Raw genomic sequence first — 6,185 nt, 5'->3', positions numbered from 1 at the left:
TTGACGAAACGCTATGCGTGCCCAGATAATCACGTGACCCGCACGTGATAGAACACGTTGATATTAACATTTTCTACCGCGGGTTTTTGTGTAAAAAATGGTAACACCAAGTTTGAAAATGTGGAATGCATCTAATAAAGTAGAATTGTTCATTATTTGTGATTGCAGGATGTGAGAAATAATTATTTAAGAGACTACGAGCCACCGAAAGGAGAAACCATATCCTCTACAGCCATACCATGCCCATCACAACCGCTCGTTTCTATAAATCTCATTCATCAAACACCTCTTTTAGCGCATTATTATAGAAATGAGCAGTTATAATTGATAGCACGTATGGCTTGCACGCCGTGTAGAATATAATTTCTTACAATCTACTAAGAGCTCATATGCAATAATTATGAGATAAGATAAAATTCTTTCATTTTCTTCTTCTTTTTTTTTGTTGAAAACGGAAGTATCATACACAACGTGTACGGATACAACCAAGAAAATCAAAAAGCAATACATCACGTAATGCACGGAGCAACTCCGCTTTCCCCACCTAGAGGTGGTCCTCCGAATGGTTGGCAACAAAAGAGGCCACCCAATCTGCAGCCTCGTTGGCCTCTCTAAACATGTGCTTCGCCTAAAGCACCACCCCATCAGAAACCATGGCTCGAATATCTCTCAGTAGCAGGTGATAATCTCCGACCTCTCGAACACCTGCTAGATCCATCCAATGACTATCGCAAAGTCGCTCTCCAGCAAGGTCTCTCTCCCGTGCTAGGCACGCCGAACGTAACACAAACCCTCCCATGCCGCTCGCAGCTCCGTCCCAAGCATCGAGGTGTCAAACAAGTGGCAGCTCCCGGCAGCATATAAAATTCTTCCTTAAATACCACAAAAGACTTCGATAGGCACCTGGACCATGTCGTCTACAGAGTATTCATGATGGCAATGCAGCGGCTGCTGCACTATTTTTTCTTGATCTTGAATTAGTGACATTGTATATATTTGAGGCAAAATGTTCTTAATAGCATCTAAGGCTACAAATAGGTTGGGTCGACCCGAGATCCGACCCGGCCCGACCCGTGTAGATCCGATCCGATCCGAATTTTAGAATCTGCAGATTCGGATTGGGTCCTAAAATTGGATCCGAATCATTTTCTAGATCGGGTCTGGGTTTACCGAGCGGACCCGACCCAATTCGAATGGATCCAGAGAGAGAGAGAGAGAGAAAAGTAAAAGAGATTTTTTTTTTTGTGTGTGTGGGTCGTGTAGTCTGTCAGGATTCTCTCCCCATCTATTACACTGTTGATACCTCTGGTGTCTCGGTAGCTGGTTTTTTTTTTTTCCTTCTGTTTTTTTGTTTCTATTTTTTTTAACTTTTGCAGGGAGGAAGTGAGGGAACACTAAACTGAATATGGGCCATGTGCCAGTTTTCTGCAATGGAATTGGATTTTGGAAGAAGGTCTAGGATTTTTTTTTTGTCCTCGTGAGAGGGGAGCTGGGAGACACAAGTTTCGTCCAATCAGTCACATAGGGTGTAATATGAAATTTGGCTTGCAGACCGACTTAGTTAAAGTCATGGGTCACCTATTCTGACTGGAGGTCAATTGCAAGTCTTTCAAGTCATGTGTCACCCAGCACCTCGATATGACAAATTAGATTTGCCCAAATTCTTTTCCAAAAATACAAAAAAATGGATCCGATTCAGCCTCGAATCCGATCTGATTCGGATCCGACCCGACCCGATCTTCAACTGGGTCGGATCTGGGTCCAAAATTAGAACTCGAACAAAAAACCGACTCGGATCGGGATCACTCAGGATCCGACCCGGTCCGACGCATTTGCATCCTAATAACATCAGAAACTGCACTAGGCAATAATTTATTTGGTCTTCCTCAAGCAAAATATCGTGTCCTTGTTATGCAACCTCAAGAGCCTTGGGGCAACTTTACGATTGTAAAATTGGTTCATATTTATCAGATGTACACTACTTCTATCCGGTATATGTAGATGAATTTAGTGAAAGAAAAATGCAGGCTCCAGTTGAACAAGAGGTGCATTATAGTTTATTTACTTTTTGTGGAAAATCATGCAATATTTTGATTTCGGGTTCTACATGCTTTTCTAGTTTGCATAAAATATATTTTTAGAGATGATTTGCATATAGTATTTTGAACTGCACCAACGTGTTGAGATTTCACCATGATTTTGGAAAAATATCCACTTTAATTTGATATTTGCACTATGGGTATCGGATTTTTACTTTTAGGTCTGATAGAGTCGGCTCAATTTGGCCTTAACTATTTATCCACAAACTACGATTACACTTGTGGGAAGCTGAATAAATATTTGATGGATGACTGCTTCATCCATTAAGAATTTTTGGAACAATACGATAAATATACTCTTTTATATATGTCCCTTTCTTAACCATTTGCTTATAAACAAATATATGGTTAGATGTTTTACTAAAAGAAAAATATATTTATATGAGAAAGAGCAAAGGCTGTCGTTGTTTCCAAGCCTAAATCATCCCAATAAATATAAATATACATGTTGTTCTTTGCATATCTAATAAAGCATTTGGCGTTGCTTTGCTTTTTAATTAAAAAGAAAGAAGCAAATTATGGGGATGTTTGCTGAATGCGCATGAGAAGTAAATTTAAAACGCACAATCATATAATACTGTAAGTAAACTCAAAGTTATAAATAAATGTATAATTATTTTGGTTCATATCATCGAGTGCTTGGAACAGTATTTATTATCTCTTGCCTCTTGGATAAGAAAATATATTCAAGTTGTGTTTGCGCTTGGTTCAATATTTGTGAGATGGAATTAGATTGATAGGTATATATGCATCCTGAATGCATGCATAATGTTAGGCTAATTTATATATAAAATTTTTTCTATAATCAAGAGTCTAATATAACTAATAAAAAAACTTTTTAAAATAAAAAAAATAAAAAAATGTTTAAAAACCTTTTATAAAGACATATCTTTCGCATACAAATACACTCATGCTTGAATAAATGGATAAATATAAATAGAAAATGTATGGGTATAGTGTATGTCACGCCCCCAACCCGGGAACTGGAGGTTGCATACTGTTGCTGGTGGTCCAAACCGAGAACGATTGGCACAGCGGTGTGAACGGGGTTCCGTTTGAGTTGCCTTGGTTGGTGTTGATTGCGCTCCACCTTCCACCGGGAAACCTGCAAGCAAGCCTCGCACCACCACTGGGGTAGTGGGGGCCCTCCGACGATCAAGTCAGAGGAGATTGGAGGAGAAGGAGAGATAATAGTAGCAAGTAAGAGAATGCACTGGAAGTTCTTGCTTACCCCCCCTTCTCCCCCCAGCCGCATATATACCAGGCTGGGGGGTCTTTCAGGGGGGTTCGTCATCGTGGGGCACGATGGAGCTGCCACTGACACGGCCGTTACAGGGCGTCGTGGGGCAGCGCTGGGTACGGCCATGACAGGGCGTAGTGGAGCTCCGCCTTGTACGGCTGTTACAGGGGATCGTGGAGCAGCGCCAGATACAACCGTTGCAGGGAGTAGTGGAGCAGGAGGCTGCGGCGTGCCTCTGGGGAATAGCCTGTCGTTGTCGAGAGATGTCCGACTCGGGGTCGGGCTGCGGAGACGAAGATGTCCGACTCGGGGTCGGATTGCTGGATCAAGGGGCTGCCGACTCGGGGTCGGGCTGCGGAGCCGAAGATGTCCGACTCGGGGTCGGATTGCTGGATCAAGGGGCTGCCGACTCGGGGTCGGGCTGCGGAGCCGAAGATGTCCGACTCGGGGTCGGATTGCTGGATCAAGGGGCAGCCGACTCGGGGTCGGGCTGCGGAGCCGAAGATGTCCGACTCGGGGTCGGATTGCTGGATCAAGGGGCTGCCGTAGTCTTCCTGGGTGCGCGTGCCGGTCACGTGGGGCATGGTGGCTAAGTTCCCCCGTAACAGTAGCCCCCCACTTCCGAGCCTGGAACCAGAAGGGGAACGGGTGAAGGGAGTGATGCTTCGAGATTGCCGCCATCCCTCGGAGAGGCGCGCGCGCTTCGAGCTCCCCGCCTTCTTTATGGCGTATGGCGGTTGTTGCTGACCTGGCAGTCTGAGGATTTCGGCGGACATCCTTCCTTAATGGCGTCGATTCGCCTTTGGGGCGCGAGCGACCCTTCGGCAGCCAGGCGTCCTCTGGCGTCACCGAGGCGTCACCCACCTTTCCGCCTATTTAACCGGGGGCCCTCCTCCGTCCGCCTTTCTCTTTACAGACATCTTCGAGTTTCTCCTTTGCGCTGCCGTCATTGCCGTCGGACTGTTCGCTTGCTCCTCCTTTGACGCTCTCGGAGCCGTTCTTCCTTCTCTTCCGGTGAGTTGCCCCATTCTTCAATTTAAGGCTCTCCATACTTTCTCCTTTTGTATTAGTGTACTCCAGTCGTTCCGGTCCTTTCCCCCTTCTTGACCCCGTCCTGACCGTAGATTCACTGGCCATTAGGGATGGGCGAAGTGAGAGCAGACCGCATTAAGTCGGAGCTGGTCGCCGAAGACCTAGATAGGTTCGTGGCTCGATACCACCTTCCCGAGGCCTGCAATGTTACGCTCCCGGGGCCTGAGGAGAGGATGTCCCATCCTCCTCCAGGGAAGGTTGCCATCAATGAGGGCATTCTTCAGGTCGGGTTCCGCTTTCCCCCCTCGGACTTAGTCGTTCAGGTGCTTCGGGGTTTAAGAGTGGCGCCGACGCAACTGGTGCCGAACTCATGGCGCGCCCTGACGGCCTTTCAGGTTCTCTGCCGCATGCACGAGGTTCCCGCCACCCTGAATGTCTTTTGGGAATGCTACGGCCTGAGCGGCCACCCCCAGGACAAAGGGTGGTGGTGCTTTGCGGCGCGGCGAGGGTGCGGCCTCGTCAAGGAGGCTCCTACCTCCATTCATGGCTGGAAGGGGCGCTTCTTTTTCGTTGACGCAGATCCCTCTTGGGGAATCAGGGCAACCTGGGAGACGCCGATGAAGTCTCCGATTGGCCTATCGAGGTTGTCGAGGGAGGAATCCGATGGCGTCGCCGTCTTGAAGGGGTTGGTTGCCGAGGGCCGGCTCCCCCCGGTGGCTCGCCTTATTTCCGAGGATACCTTGGTGAACGTCGGTCTGAGCTCGGTCCCCGCTGACCGTGAGCCCGCCACCATTTCTTTTTTAGCTCTTTTCTCCTCTTTCGTCTCGTTCTTTCCTTCAGTTTCTCAACCTCCGACCACCTCGTCCTTTTTGCAGAGATCGACGACGTCATGCGGTCGGACAAGGCAACGGCTGTTGGTAGGACGTCCCTACTGGAAGCAGTCCGGAGGAAGAAACGAGCTCCTCCGAGCGGGGCCCCACCGGCGAAGAAGTCCCGCCGGCAGGCGACTCCGACGCCGACAGACGGGTCCGGACCCACCGATCAGGGGGACGCCGTGGGCGCGGACCGGCAGTTGACGCTGTATCAGCCCTCCGATGCCGAGACTACCGTTTCTCCGGAGGCATCACCCGGGCGCGCCCGAGATGGACGGGTCGGACGTGATCGGTCCCCAGCCCAGCCTTCGACTCGGTCGGCTCCGGATGATACGAGGAGGGACGCGCCGAGGCCCCGGCCGAGCGGGACCCTGTCAATTCCAGGGGCGGTCCCCGCCCCGAGCATGGTCAGCATGACTCTTCCCCAAGCGATGGGTAAGGGTAAGGCTGCAGAACCACCGTCCGACTCCGGGGAGAAGTCGGGGTCGGCCTTCACTTTCGCCGGCGCCCGAAACCTCATCGAGACAGTGCTGCTGGAGAAGGACCGCAGGCAGGTCCGGGAGATGAGGGTCCCTGACGTTGGGGCTGCCAGCTGCGTCTGTCTCATATCGGTGAGTGTTCTTTTGGTCGCTTTCATCATTTATAGGCTCTGTTGATCCCCGCCTGACGCCCTCGTTTTTCCTATCTCTTAGCTCGCCCAGTACATGATCCGCCTGGAGGAGTGCTACGAGGAACAGGCGAGGCTTCTGGCGAGGGCCGAGAGCCAACTGAAGGCAGTAGAGGAGGGAGGTCAGGCTGCGGCGGGGAGGACGACCAGGGACCTCGAGATGAGGCTCCAGGTGGCCGAAGAGCGGGCACTCGGCTTCGTCACCCTCGAGAAGCAACTGTTGGAGGCTCAGGAGCAACTCAAGGTTGCCTCGGATCTCGAGGGCGAGATCAAGA

Source organism: Phoenix dactylifera, chromosome 16 (assembly GCF_051530095.1).
Source record: "Phoenix dactylifera cultivar Ajwa chromosome 16, Ajwa_hap1_PhDact_Kaust_v1.1, whole genome shotgun sequence".
Classification (NCBI taxonomy): domain Eukaryota; kingdom Viridiplantae; phylum Streptophyta; class Magnoliopsida; order Arecales; family Arecaceae; genus Phoenix; species Phoenix dactylifera.
This window is presented reverse-complemented; position numbering follows the sequence as displayed.